Raw genomic sequence first — 15916 nt, 5'->3', positions numbered from 1 at the left:
CAGTCTCCACTGTACCCAGCTGTCTGTCCATGAAGAGTGACCAGTCTCCCCTGTACCCAGCTGTCTGTCCATGAAGAGTGACCAGTCTCCCCTGTACCCAGCTGTCTGTCCATGAAGAGTGACCGGTCTCCCCTGTACCCAGCTGTCTGTCCATGAAGAGTGACTGGTCTATGGATGCACCTGCATTAACAGAACCAAAGTAACCTGTATCTGTACCCAGCTGTCTGTCCATGAAGAATGACCAGTCTCCAGGTAACCAGCTGTCTGTCCATGAAGAGTGACCGCAACTGATGTACCTGTGTTTTTCGGACCCCAGTCTCCCTGACCCAGCTGTCTGTCCATGAAGAGTGAGCAGTCTCCTGTAAGCTGTCTGTACATGAAGAGTGACCAGTCTCCACTGTACCCAGCTGTCTGTCCATGAAGCATGACCAGTCTCCCTGTACCCAGCTGTCTGTCCATGAAGAAATGACCAGTCTCCCTTGTACCCAGCTGTCTGTCCATGAAGAGTGATAGTCTCCCTGTACCCAGCTGTCTGTCCATGAAGAGAGACCATTTGGAAAATTATATAGCTGTCTGTCCATGAAGAGTGACCAGTCTCCCAAACAAATGTAATCAGCTGTCTGTCCATGAAGATAAGGGTCTAAATGATGTACCTGTGTTTTTCCATACCGGAGAGACCAGTCTCCCCTGTACCCAGCTGTCTGTCCATGAAGAGTGACCAGTCTCCCTGTACCCAGCTGTCTGTCCATGAAGAGTGACCTTTCCCTGTACCCAGCTGTCTGTCCATGAAGATGACCAGTCTCCCCTGTACCCAGCTGTCTGTCCATGAAGAGTGACCGGTCTCCCCTGTACCCAGCTGTCTGTCCATGAAGAGTGACCAGTCTCCCCTGTACCCAGCTGTCTGTCCATGAAGAGTGACCAGTCTCCACTGTACCCAGCTGTCTGTCCATGAAGAGTGACCAGTCTCCCCTGTACCCAGCTGTCTGTCCATGAACCGAGTAATGTCCCGAGTCTCCCTGTACCCAGCTGTCTGTCCATGAAGAGTGACCAGTCTCCCCTGTACCCAGCTGTCTGTCCATGAAGAGTGACCGGTCTCCCCTGTACCCAGCTGTCTGTCCATGAAGAGTGACTGGTCTATGGATGTACCTGTGTTTTTCGGACCGGAGAGACCAGTCTCCCCTGTACCCAGCTGTCTGTCCATGAAGAGTGACCAGTCTCCACTGTACCCAGCTGTCTGTCCATGAAGAGTGACCGGTCTATTGATGTACCTGTGTTTTTCGGACTGGAGAGACCAGTCTCCCCTGTACCCAGCTGTCTGTCCATGAAGAGTGACCAGTCTCCCCTGTACCCAGCTGTCTGTACATGAAGAGTGACCAGTCTCCACTGTACCCAGCTGTCTGTACATGAAGAGTGACCAGTCTCCCCTGTACCCAGCTGTCTGTCCATGAAGAGTGACCAGTCTCCCCTGTACCCAGCTGTCTGTCCATGAAGAGAGACTGGTCTATGGATGTACCTGTGTTTTTCGGACCGGAGAGACCAGTCTCCCCTGTACCCAGCTGTCTGTCCATGAAGAGTGACCGGTCTAAGGATGTACCTGTGTTTTTCGGACCGGAGAGACCAGTCTCCCCTGTACCCAGCTGTCTGTCCATGAAGAGTGACCGGTCTACGGATGCACCTGCATTAACAGAACCAAAGTCAGCTGTATCTGTATGTGTTTTCGGGGCGACAACAATGTTAGCAGGAGGTTCAGGTAACCTAGCGGTTAGAGAGGCAAGCTAGCAACTGGACGATTGTTAGTTCGAATCCCGTGTCTGACAGTAAAAATCTAGCCTAAAGTGAGCTGGAAACTGGAAGGTTGCTGGTATAAAATTGTAGATGCCACATTGCTTTCCGTTGTGTCCTTGAGCATGGTACTTTCCAGAGGCGTCCAGTGTAGAAATGATTGGCTAATTTGATAGAGTGCATAAAATATATCATGCAAATACTGAGCTATATTGTACAAAAAACCATTTGGAAAATTATATAATTTTATACTTATAAAAGTAATCTTTAAAAACAAACAAATGTAATCATATTTTCTCTCAAAAGATAAGGGTCAAAATGATTAACCACCACGTGCTTTTAGGAAACTGACGCCCCCCTTCTAATGTCCAGGTGCCTTTCCATACTACGCCCCCCCCCCCTTCTAATGTCCAGGTGCTTTCCATAAACTGACCTTACGAGGATAATGTCCCGCCTTTCCATACTACGCCCCCCGTTCTAATCCAGGATAATGTCCCGGAACCTTTCCATACTACCCCCCCTTTTAGGATAATGTCCCGGAACCTTTCCATATCCCCCTCCCCCCTTACGAGGATAATGTCCCGGAACCTTTCCATACTACCCCCCTTAGAGAATAATGTCCCGGAACCTTTCCATACTACAGGTGCTGTTTAGGATAATGTCCCGACCCTTTCCATACTACCCCCCTGTTTAGGATAATGTCCCGGTTTTCTAAACCTTCCATACTACCCCCCCTTACGAGGATAATGTCCCGGAACCTTTCCAATACCAGGCCCCCCTTTACGAGGATAATGTCCCGGAACCTAATCCAGGTGCTGTTTAGAGGATAATGTCCCGGAACCTTTCCATACTGCTGTTTAGAGGATAATGTCCCGGAACCTTTCCATACTACCCCCCCCCCTTACGAAAATGTCCCGGAACCTTTCCATACTACCCCCCCCCCTACGAGGATAATGTCCCGGAACCTTTCCAGGTGCTGCCCCCCCCCTTACGAGGATAATGTCCTGGAACCTTTTTCTAAAATATCCTTCTTTTTGAGGCTAAACCCACCAATCCAGGTGCTGTTTAGTAAATTTACTGGTTCTAATCCAGGTGCTGTTTAGTAAACTGACCGGTTCTAATCCAGGTGCTGTTTAGTAAACTGACCGGTTCTAATCCAGGTGCTGTTTAGTAAACTGACCGGTTCTAATCCAGGTGCTGTTTAGTAAACTGACCGGTTCTAATCCAGGTGCTGTTTAGGAAACTGACCGGTTCTAATCCAGGTGCTGTTTAGGAAACTGACCGGTTCTAATCCAGGTGCTGTTTAGGAAACTGACCGGTTCTAATCCAGGTGCTGTTTAGGAAACTGACCGGTTCTAATCCAGGTGCTGTTTAGGAAACTGACCGGTTCTAATCCAGGTGCTGTTTAGGAAACTGACCGGTTCTAATCCAGGTGCTGTTTAGGAACCTGACCGGTTCTAATCCAGGTGCTGTTTAGGAAACTGACCGGTTCTAATCCAGGTGCTGTTTAGTAAACTGACCGGTTCTAATCCAGGTGCTGTTTAGTAAACTGACCGGTTCTAATCCACGTGCTGTTTAGTAAACTGACCGGTTCTAATCCAGGTGCTGTTTAGTAAACTGACCGGTTCTAATCCAGGTGCTGTTTAGTAAACTGACCGGTTCTAATCCAGGTGCTGTTTAGTAAACTGACCGGTTCTAATCCAGGTGCTGTTTAGTAAACTGCCCGGTTCTAATCCAGGTGCTGTTTAGTAAACTGACCGGTTCTAATCCAGGTGCTGTTTAGTAAACTGACCGGTTCTAATCCAGGTGCTGTTTAGTAAACTGACCGGTTCTAATCCAGGTGCTGTTTAGTAAACTGACCGGTTCTAATCCAGGTGCTGTTTAGTAAACTGACCGGTTCTAATCCAGGTGCTGTTTAGTAAACTGACCGGTTCTAATCCAGGTGCTGTTTAGTAAACTGACCGGTTCTAATCCAGGTGCTGTTTAGTAAACTGACCGGTTCTAATCCAGGTGCTGTTTAGTAAACTGACCGGTTCTAATCCAGGTGCTGTTTAGTAAACTGACCGGTTCTAATCCAGGTGCTGTTTAGTAAACTGACCGGTTCTAATCCAGGTGCTGTTTAGTAAACTGACCGGTTCTAATCCAGGTGCTGTTTAGTAAACTGACCGGTTCTAATCCAGGTGCTGTTTAGTAAACTGACCGGTTCTAATCCAGGTGCTGTTTAGTAAACTGACCGGTTCTAATCCAGGTGCTGTTTAGTAAACTGACCGGTTCTAATCCAGGTGCTGTTTAGTAAACTGACCGGTTCTAATCCAGGTGCTGTTTAGTAAACTGACCGGTTCTAATCCAGGTGCTGTTTAGTAAACTGACCGGTTCTAATCCAGGTGCTGTTTAGTAAACTGACCGGTTCTAATCCAGGTGCTGTTTAGTAAACTGACCGGTTCTAATCCAGGTGCTGTTTAGTAAACTGACCGGTTCTAATCCAGGTGCTGTTTAGGAAACTGACCGGTTCTAATCCAGGTGCTGTTTAGGAAGCTGACCGGTTCTAATCCAGGTGCTGTTTAGTAAACTGACCGGTTCTAATCCAGGTGCTGTTTAGGAAACTGACTGGTTCTAATCCAGGTGCTGTTTAGTAAACTGACTGGTTCTAATCCAGGTGCTGTTTAGTAAACTGCCCGGTTCTAATCCAGGTGCTGTTTAGTAAACTGACCGGTTCTAATCCAGGTGCTGTTTAGTAAACTGACCGGTTCTAATCCAGGTGCTGTTTAGTAAACTGACCGGTTCTAATCCAGGTGCTGTTTAGTAAACTGACCGGTTCTAATCCAGGTGCTGTTTAGTAAACTGACCGGTTCTAATCCAGGTGCTGTTTAGTAAACTGACCGGTTCTAATCCAGGTGCTGTTTAGGAAACTGACCGGTTCTAATCCAGGTGCTGTTTAGGAAACTGACTGGTTCTAATCCAGGTGCTGTTTAGGAAGCTGACCGGTTCTAATCCAGGTGCTGTTTAGTAAACTGACCGGTTCTAATCCAGGTGCTGTTTAGTAAACTGACCGGTTCTAATCCAGGTGCTGTTTAGTAAACTGACCGGTTCTAATCCAGGTGCTGTTTAGTAACCTCCAGGGGCCTCATTTATAACTATTGCGTAAATGTTACACTATTTCCGAAAAGCATGCATGCTTTTGCGTTATAATTCAGACCTCTGTCGTAAAACACTGCTCGTGTGAACAAGCATTATATCTCCTTCTAAAAAATAAAATAAATAAAAACTTTTACGGTGACAATAACACACTTAATTTGCTGTAGGATTAGGATCTATTGGCCATTACACCTTGGCCGTTTCTATAAACAACAACAATCTGATCACATTTCTATTGAGCTGGGGGCAGAATGGTTTGGTGTTTTTGACTTTCTCAAGCTAAACAGGCATGCTGCTTATAATCGATCAATAAATCAATCAATCAAACGTTATTTGTCACATGCTTGGTAAACAACGTGTGTAGACTAACAACAACAGGTGTAGACTAACAACAACAGGTGTAGACTAACAACAACAGGTGTAGACTAACAACAACAGGTGTAGACTAACAACAACAGGTGTAGACTAACAACAACAGGTGTAGACTAACAACAACAGGTGTAGACTAACAGTGAAATGCTTGGTAAACAACAGGTGTAGACTACCAGTGAAATGCTTGGTAAACAACAGGTGTAGACTAACAGTGAAATGCTTGGTAAACAACAGGTGTAGACTAACAGTGAAATGCTTGGTAAACAACAGGTGTAGACTAACAGTGAAATGCTTGGTAAACAACAGGTGTAGACTAACAGGAAATGTGTAGACTAACAACAACAGGTGTAGACTAACAGTGAAATGTGTAGACTAACAACAACAGGTGTAGACTAACAACAAATGTGTAGACTAAACAACAGGTGTAGACTAACAGTGAAATGCTTGGTAAACAACAGGTGTAGACTAACAGGGAAATGCTTGGTAAACAACAGGTGTAGACTAACAGTGAAATGCTTGGTAAACAACAGGTGTAGACTAACAGTGAAATGCTTGGTAAACAACAGGTGTAGACTAACAGTGAAATGCTTGGTAAACAACAGGTGTAGACTAACAGTGAAATGCTTGGTAAACAACAGGTGTAGACTAACAGTGAAATGCTTGGTAAACAACAGGTGTAGACTAACAGTGAAATGCTTGGTAAACAACAGGTGTAGACTAACAGTGAAATGCTTGGTAAACAACAGGTGTAGACTAACAGTGAAATGCTTGGTAAACAACAGGTGTAGACTAACAGTGAAATGCTTGGTAAACAACAGGTGTAGACTACCAGTGAAATGCTTGGTAAACAACAGGTGTAGACTAACAGTGAAATGCTTGGTAAACAACAGGTGTAGACTAACAGTGAAATGCTTGGTAAACAACAGGTGTAGACTAACAGTGAAATGCTTGGTAAACAACAGGTGTAGACTACCAGTGAAATGCTTGGTAAACAACAGGTGTAGACTACCAGTGAAATGCTTGGTAAACAACAGGTGTAGACTAACAACAACAGGTGTAGACTAACAACAACAGGTGTAGACTAACAACAACAGGTGTAGACTAACAACAACAGGTGTAGACTAACAACAACAGGTGTAGACTAACAGTGAAATGCTTGGTAAACAACAGGTGTAGACTACCAGTGAAATGCTTGGTAAACAACAGGTGTAGACTAACAGTGAAATGCTTGGTAAACAACAGGTGTAGACTAACAGTGAAATGCTTGGTAAACAACAGGTGTAGACTAACAGTGAAATGCTTGGTAAACAACAGGTGTAGACTACCAGTGAAATGCTTGGTAAACAACAGGTGTAGACTACCAGTGAAATGCTTGGTAAACAACAGGTGTAGACTAACAACAACAGGTGTAGACTAACAACAACAGGTGTAGACTAACAACAACAGGTGTAGACTAACAACAACAGGTGTAGACTAACAACAACAGGTGTAGACTAACAACAACAGGTGTAGACTAACAGTGAAATGCTTGGTAAACAACAGGTGTAGACTAACAGGGAAATGCTTGGTAAACAACAGGTGTAGACTACCAGTGAAATGCTTGGTAAACAACAGGTGTAGACTAACAGTGAAATGCTTGGTAAACAACAGGTGTAGACTAACAGGGAAATGCTTGGTAAACAACAGGTGTAGACTACCAGTGAAATGCTTGGTAAACAACAGGTGTAGACTACCAGTGAAATGCTTGGTAAACAACAGGTGTAGACTAACAACAACAGGTGTAGACTAACAACAACAGGTGTAGACTAACAACAACAGGTGTAGACTAACAACAACAGGTGTAGACTAACAACAACAGGTGTAGACTAACAACAACAGGTGTAGACTAACAGTGAAATGCAAACAACAGGTGTAGACTAACAGGGAAATGCTTGACTAAACAACAGGTGTAGACTACCAGTGAAATGCTTGGTAAACAACAGGTGTAGACTAACAGGGAAATGCTTGGTAAACAACAGGTGTAGACTAACAGGGAAATGCTTGGTAAACAACAGGTGTAGACTAACAGGGAAATGCTTGGTAAACAACAGGTGTAGACTAACAGTGAAATGCTTGGTAAACAACAGGTGTAGACTAACAACAACAGGTGTAGACTAACAACAACAGGTGTAGACTAACAACAACAGGTGTAGACTAACAGGGAAATGCTTGGTAAACAACAGGTGTAGACTAACAACAACAGGTGTAGACTACCAGTGAAATGCTTGGTAAACAACAGGTGTAGACTAACAACAACAGGTGTAGACTAACAGGGAAATGCTTGGTAAACAACAGGTGTAGACTAACAACAACAGGTGTAGACTACCAGTGAAATGCTGATTTATCTGCCTCTTCCGAACAAAGAAAAACTGAAAAATGACACAAAGGAATAAATACACGATGAGGAAACACGGGAGCTGTAAGAAAAGACAAATGATCAAAGATCTTGAACTATTTTTTAAAAACTCCACATTTGAAGTTTTAATTTCTATTTTATGTCTATCTTTTCAATTATATTTAAATCGTATTCTGATTTAATGTCTTCAGTTTCTGTTGGAAAGGAAAGGGTTAACGGGGGGGGGGGGGGTACAATCATGAGTTTTCTATGCCGGTCTCCGGGGAGATAAATCCAGCTATCTAGTTTAGCCATTGTAAAGGAAAAATGTATCCTACACTATGATTTCTTCCGTTAATATAAAGTGTGTTGAAAACAAATTTTTATTGTAGATTTGACGTGGTAAACGAGGCAATTAAATAATTTATTTAATTTCTACGGCATCATCTTCAAATAGATAAATCACTTTTAGTCTGCTCAAGAAGAACGTATTAAACATGACATTTTCCGCTTAACGATAGATCAGCTGGCGATTAATTCATTGGTAGATCAGCTGGCGATTAATTCATTGGTAGATCAGCTGGCGATTAATTCATTGGTAGATCAGCTGGCGATTAATTCATTGGTAGATCAGCTGGCGATTAATTCATTGGTAGATCAGCTGGCGATTAATTCATTGGTAGATCAGCTGGCGATTAATTCATTGGTAGATCAGCTGGCGATTAATTCTTTGGTAGATCAGCTGGCGATTAATTCTTTGGTAGATCAGCTGGCGATTAATTCATTGGTAGATCAGCTGGCGATTAATTCATTGGTAGATCAGCTGGCGATTAATTCATTGGTAGATCAGCTGGCGATTAATTCATTGGTAGGTCAGCTGGCGATTAATTCATTGGTAGATCAGCTGGCGATTAATTCATTGGTAGATCAGCTGGCGATTAATTCTTTGGTAGATCAGCTGGCGATTAATTCTTTGGTAGATCAGCTGGCGATTAATTCATTGGTAGATCAGCTGGCGATGAATTCTTTGGTAGATCAGCTGGCGATTTAATGAATTGGTCGCCAGTGATTGGCCATGGATGGCTTCCTATAACCAGGAAACAAGACTTGTAACCTGTTTTATTCTGTCCACAGAGTCCAATGTGAGAAACTACAGGTTGAGGCTGCCCAGAATCAACGAACGGATCTGAACTCAATATTCAGGGTTTCGCTGGTTTATCATACAAACATATATCAAATTAACTCCACAAATAACACACCAGAGTACATTTCGTTTTGATGAACTGTTCTGGGTTTGTTTTCATATAAATACTGTATTTGTTGTCCATTTCAGGTGCTTGAAGACCGGGTCGTTGTTTTGGTAAAACGTGAGTTGAAGAGGTTCAAGAGGATACTGAATGAAGTTCAGAGGGAAGATGAGGAAGATGGTGAAGATGAGAAGCAGGAGAGCAGTGCCAGAGATGGGGCTCTGAAGATCACACTGCACATCCTGAGGAACATGAACCAGAAGGAGCTCGCTGACACACTGGAGAACAGTAAGACCGACCATTAATGTCTACAAATGATTAACGTACCGAGAGACCTCTACAATTTTCCTGCTATTCACAAGCAATTTACATGTCCACAGGAAAAAAAAACTAGTAGAATAATTTATAATATATTCTTAATTGAAACTTTTGACTTTGTTGTGACATGTTAACACGGGTGATCTGCATTGTCAGATCTTCTAGGAGAACTTGTTGCATGTCAACAGAAACTCAAATACAATCTGAAGAGGAACTCTAAGAATGTGTTTGAGGGAATAGCCAAGCAAGGAAACCCAACCCTTCTCAGTAAGATCTACACAGAGCTTTACATCACAGAGGGTGGACGTGGAGATGTCAATCATGAACATGAGGTGAGACAGATCGAGGTAACCTCCAAGAGACCAGCAACACAAGAGACGCCAATCAAATGCAACGACATCTTTAAACCTTTACCTGGACAAGACAAAGAAATCAGGACTGTGTTGACAAAGGGTGTCGCTGGCATTGGAAAAACTATCTCTGTGCAGAAGTTAATTCTGGACTGGGCTGAAGGAAAAGGAAATAATGATATCCAATTGATATTTCCACTTCCTTTTCGAGATCTGAATATGATGAAGGGGAATAAATATTAAAAAAAAAAATATAAATACACCTTGATGGAATTTCTTCATCACTTTTTCACGGAAACCAAAGAATCGGGAATCTCCAACTTTGACAAGTACAAGGTTCAGTTTGTTTTAGATGGCCTGGATGAGTGTCGACTTCCTCTTGAATTCAAGCGCTGTTGTGATGTCACAAAGTCAACGTCAGTGGACGTGCTGCTGACAAACCTCATCAAGGGGGATCTTCTTCCGTCCGCGCTCCTCTGGATAACCTCCCGACCAGCAGCAGCCAATCAGATCCCTCCTGAGTGCGTTGACCAGGTGACAGAGATACGAGGGTTCAATGACCAACAGAAGGAGGAGTACTTTAAGAAGAGATACCACGACGAGCAGAACACGGCCAACAAAATCATCACGCACATAAAGACATCAAGAAGCCTCTACATCATCATCCCAGTGTTCTGTTGGATCTCTGCCACTGTCCTAGAGACGCTGTTGGGTGACGCACAGAGCGGAGAGATGCCCAAGACTCTGACTCAAATGTACAAACACTTCCTCATCTTTACCATACTGCACAAAAAAACAGAAATTTCCCCAAGGACCAGAGGAAGCCGAGTCAGATTCACAGATGAAAACAGACGAGGAGATCCTCCTGAAACTGGGAGAACTGGCTTTCAGACAACTGGAAAAGGGGAATCTGATATTCTACGAGAAAGACCTGAGAGAGTGTGGCATTGATGTCGCAGAAGCGTCCGTCTACTCAGGAGTGTGTACACAGATCTTCAGAGAGGAGAATGGGCTGTACCAGGAGAAGCTGTACTGCTTTGTTCATCTGAGCATCCAGGAGTTTCTGGCTGCTGTGTACGTGTTTGTCACATTCAACAACGACCGTTTAAATCTAATGGCAGAACCTGAAACCACCACCAGATGTCTGGTGACAACCTACAGACGAACCTCCACAAGAGTGCAGTGGACAAGGCCTTACAGAGTGAGAACGGTCACCTGGACCTGTTCCTCCGCTTCCTTCTGGGTCTCTCGTTGGACTCCAATCAGACTTTCCTACCAGGCCTACTGACACAGACAGGAAGCAAGTCACAGACCAATGAGATAACAATCAATTACATCAAGGAGAAGATCAGGGAGGATCTCTCTCCAGAGAGGAGCATCAATCTGTTCCACTGTCTGAATGAACTGAAGGACCATTCTCTAGTGGAGGAGATCCAAAGCTTCCTGAGATCAGGAAGTCTCTCAGAACCCAACCTGTCACCTGCACAGTGGTCAGCCCTGGTCTTTGTGTTGCTGACTTCAGAAGAGGAGCTGGATGTGTTTGACCATGAAGAAATACTCCAGATCAGAGGAAGGTCTTTTGAGGCTGATGCCAGTGGTCAAAGCCTCCAGGACAGTCCTGTAAGTGTCGATTTGATTAATAATATTCTGTTTTGAGATGAAGCTTCCATGACGGAATTTAATTACTACAATCTAAAGTTGACAGCACAGGGGATGAGGTTACACCCAGAATTGATAATAACAACAGACATCCCAGTATTGAACTGATTCTGAACTGGTTTGCCATTATCTAGGCTAAACGGATGTAACCTCACAGAGAGATGCTGTTAGCCTCTGTTCTCAGTTCAAACCCCTCCCAGCTGAGAGAACTGGACCTGAGTGAAAACGACCTGCAGGATTCAGGAGTGAAGCTGCTCTCTGCTGGACTGGAGAGTCCGAACTGTAAACTGGAGACACTGAGGTTAGTATTTTCCTCTTTGTGTTTATGATCTTGGAGTAAAAAAGGGTCTTACATAACAGGTAACACTTCAAAAAGGCAGGTACTCTAGTGGTTAGAGTGGAGGGGAGGCAGGTAGCCTAGTGGTTAGAGTGGAGGGTCCTTCTGTAGCTCAGTTGGTAGAGCATGGTGCTTGTAACGCCAGGGTAGTGGGTTCGATCCCCGGGACCACCCATACGTAGAATGTATGCACAAATGACTGTAAGTCGCTTTGGATAAAAGCGTCTGCTAAATGGCATATATTATTATTATATATTATTAGTGGTTAGAGTGGAGGGGCGGCAGGTTGCCTAGTGGTTAGAGTGTAGGGGCGGCAGGTAGCCTAGTGGTTAGAGTGGAGGGGCGGCAGGTAGCCTAGTGGTTAGAGTGGAGGGGCGGCAGGTAGCCTAGTGGTTAGAGTGGAGGGGCGGCAGGTAGCCTAGTGGTTAGAGTGGAGGGGCGGCAGGTAGCCTAGTGGTTAGAGTGGAGGGGCGGCTGGTAGCCTAGTGGTTAGAGTGGAGGGGCGGCTGGTAGCCTAGTGGTTAGAGTGGAGGGGCAGCTGGTAGCCTAGTGGTTAGACTGGAGGGGCGGCAGGTAGCCTAGTGGTTAGAGTGGAGGGGCGGCTGGTAGCCTAGTGGTTAGAGTGGAGGGGCGGCAGGTAGCCTAGTGGTTAGAGTGGAGGGGCGGCAGGTAGCCTAGTGGTTAGAGTGGAGGGGCGGCAGGTAGCCTAGTGGTTAGAGTGGAGGGGCGGCAGGTAGCCTAGTGGTTAGAGTGGAGGGGCGGCAGGTAGCCTAGTGGTTAGAGTGGAGGGGCGGCAGGTAGCCTAGTGGTTAGAGTGGAGGGGCGGCAGGTAGCCTAGTGGTTAGAGTGGAGGGGCGGCAGGTAGCCTAGTGGTTAGAGTGGAGGGGCGGCAGGTAGCCTAGTGGTTAGAGTGGAGGGGCGGCAGGTAGCCTAGTGGTTAGAGTGGAGGCAGTTAACCCACTGTTCCTAGACCAGTTAACCTACTGTTCCTAGCCCAGTTAACCCACTGTTCCTAGCCCAGTTAACCCACTGTTCCTAGCCCAGTTAACCCACTGTTCCTAGCCCAGTTAACCCACTGTTCCTAGACCAGTTAACCCACTGATCCTAGACCAGTTAACCCACTGTTCCTAGACCAGTTAGCCCACTGTTCCTAGACCAGTTAACCCACTGTTCCTAGCCCAATTAACCCACTGTTCCTAGCCCAATTAACCCACTGTTCCTAGACCAGTTAACCCACTGTTCCTTTGACCAGTTAACCCACTGTTCCTTTGACCAGTTAACCCACTGTTCCTTTGACCAGTTAACCCACTGTTCCTAGACCAGTTAACCCACTGTCCATGTTGCTTGACATGGGTCGTATTCAAAGAACCGCCAGTCCGTTGCTTGACATGGGTTGTAATTCAAAGAACCGCCAGTCCATGTTGCTAGACATGGGTCGTATTCAAAGAACCGCCAGTCCGTGTTGCTAGACATGGGTCGAATTCAAAGAACCGCCAGTCCGTGTTGCTAGACATGGGTCGTAATTCAAAGAACCGCCAGTCAGTGTTGCTAGACATGGGTCGTATTCAAAGAACCGCCAGTCCGTTGCTTGACATGGGTCGTTTTCAAAGAACCGCCAGTCAAGGTGAGCTTCCTGCCCACTCAGTCTGTCTTTCCAGACTTCCAGACTTAGTTTGACATGAGAAGAAAAAAAGTACTTCTTCAATATTATGGGTGATGTTTTAGTCATTCAAAAGTCTGGGATTCAGAAATAATTTTTCTGTTGTTGTGACTTTTAACCCTCCCAGATTCTGAGGTGAAATTGAATTGATGATTTTATTGTCTTTCTGTCAGATGCCTGTCAATTGACACTGGATCCAAACACAGCATTCAAAAACCTCTCTCTGTCTGAGGAGAACAGAAAGGCGACACGGGTGGAAGAGGAGCAGACGTATCCTGACCACACAGAGAGATTTGAGAACTGGGATCAGGTGCTGTGTAGAGAGGGTCTGACTGGACGCTGTTACTGGGAGGTGGAGTGGATGGGGCACGAGGTCCATATTGGTGTAACATACAGTGGAACAGGAAGAGACGGAAGGGGTCATGACTGTGGGCTTGGATACAATAACAAGTCCTGGACTCTTAGTTGTAATAATGATATTTACACTGCCAGGTACAATAAGAAGCCCACAACCGTACCTGACCACGCCTTCCGATCCCACAGAATAGGAGTGTATCTGGACTGGCCGGCCGGCACTCTGTCCTTCTACAGCGTTTCCTCTGACACAATGACCCACCTGCACACATTCCACTCCACATTCACTGAGCCCCTCTATCCAGCATTTCGGATCTGGTACTGTGGCGCCTCTCTGTCCCTGTGCCAGGTACTGCTGAGCCAGGTACCGCTGAGCCAGGTACCGCTAAGCCAGGTATCGCTGTGCCCAGTGAATACAAAGAAAGTATTTAAATGACAAATTAACTGTAGCTTTGACAACCAGAACCGAATCTTGTGGGAGCTCTGGCACACGTGAGCATCTGTCACAAGGGGAACTGTAGAGCACATTAAAGCTTAGATGTAGTTTGCATATATCCATTGTGCACTTATCAGGAGGTGACTGTATTTTGTGTTATCAGGAGGTGACTGTATTTTGTGTTATCAGGAGGTGACTGTATTTTGTGTTATCAGGAGGTGACTGTATTTTGTGTTATCAGGAGGTGACTGTATTTTGTGTTATCAGGAGGTGACTGTATTTTGTGTTATCAGGAGGTGACTGTATTTTGTGTTATCAGGAGGTGACTGTATTTTGTGTTATCAGGAGGTGACTGTATTTTGTGTTATCAGGAGGTGACTGTATTTTGTGTTATCAGGAGGTGACTGTATTTTGTGTTATCAGGAGGTGACTGTATTTTGTGTTATCAGGAGGTGACTGTATTTTGTGTTTGAGTTATTCAAGTATCAAACTATCAGTATTCTGAGTTCAGTTATATGCTAGATTTGTAAAATGTAAAATGTGACATTTTCAGTTCTAGATCTGGGATATTACTAGTTAGAAAAGCCTTTGTTTTGTAGATCAAGCTACAACACATTTTTTTGTGTGTAAAGATTCTGACGTTTAACCTGAGTTTTATTCTTGGATCGCTGATTCGCTCGTTGATGCCTGCCTTCACAGCAAAGGGAATGAGTATATTCATGCCTGCCTTCACAGCAAAGGGAATGAGTATATTCATGCCTGCCTTCACAGCAAAGGGAATGAGTATATTCATGCCTGCCTTCACAGCAAAGGGAATGAGTATATTCATGCCTGCCTTCACAGCAAAGGGAATGAGTATATTCATGCCTGCCTTCACAGCAAAGGGAATGAGTATATTCATGCCTGCCTTCACAGCAAAGGGAATGAGTATATTCATGCCTGCCTTCACAGCAAAGGGAATGAGTATATTCATGCCTGCCTTCACAGCAAAGGGAATGAGTATATTCATGCCTGCCTTCACAGCAAAGGGAATGAGTATATTCATGCCTGCCTTCACAGCAAAGGGAATGAGTATATTCATGCCTGCCTTCACAGCAAAGGGAATGAGTATATTCATGCCTGCCTTCACAGCAAAGGGAATGAGTATATTCATGCCTGCCTTCACAGCAAAGGGAATGAGTATATTCATGCCTGCCTTCACAGCAAAGGGAATGAGTATATTCATGCCTGCCTTCACAGCAAAGGGAATGAGTATATTCATGCCTGCCTTCACAGCAAAGGGAATGAGTATATTCATGCCTGCCTTCACAGCAAAGGGAATGAGTATATTCATGCCTGCCTTCACAGCAAAGGGAATGAGTATATTCATGCCTGCCTTCACAGCAAAGGGAATGAGTATATTCATGCCTGCCTTCACAGCAAAGGGAATGAGTATATTCATGCCTGCCTTCACAGCAAAGGGAATGAGTATATTCATGCCTGCCTTCACAGCAAAGGGAATGAGTATATTCATGCCTGCCTTCACAGCAAAGGGAATGAGTATATTCATGCCTGCCTTCACAGCAAAGGGAATGAGTATATTCATGCCTGCCTTCACAGCAAAGGGAATGAGTATATTCATGCCTGCCTTCACAGCAAAGGGAATGAGTATATTCATGCCTGCCTTCACAGCAAAGGGAATGAGTATATTCATGCCTGCCTTCACAGCAAAGGGAATGAGTTCATTTAACTGTGGATTTAAAATACAGTGAATATTATGTGTTGTCTCAATGTAAAACTACACCACAAAGGAAGATTCCTTAAACAACACTCAGGGAGAAAGACAGTGGCAGGTGTAGAGTAATGTAGTGATGTTTTTACATAGAATATGTACATTAAAAATATCTAATTCA

The 15916-nt window shown here is 44.7% G+C and overlaps 1 pseudogene; it reads left to right on the top strand.

Moving 5' to 3' along the window:
• The first annotated feature begins 1020 nt into the window (after positions 1–1020).
• Positions 1021–15916, top strand: LOC124007525 (annotated as a pseudogene).

Source organism: Oncorhynchus gorbuscha, linkage group LG20 (assembly GCF_021184085.1).
Source record: "Oncorhynchus gorbuscha isolate QuinsamMale2020 ecotype Even-year linkage group LG20, OgorEven_v1.0, whole genome shotgun sequence".
Taxonomy (NCBI): domain Eukaryota; kingdom Metazoa; phylum Chordata; class Actinopteri; order Salmoniformes; family Salmonidae; genus Oncorhynchus; species Oncorhynchus gorbuscha.
This window is presented reverse-complemented; position numbering and strand designations above follow the sequence as displayed.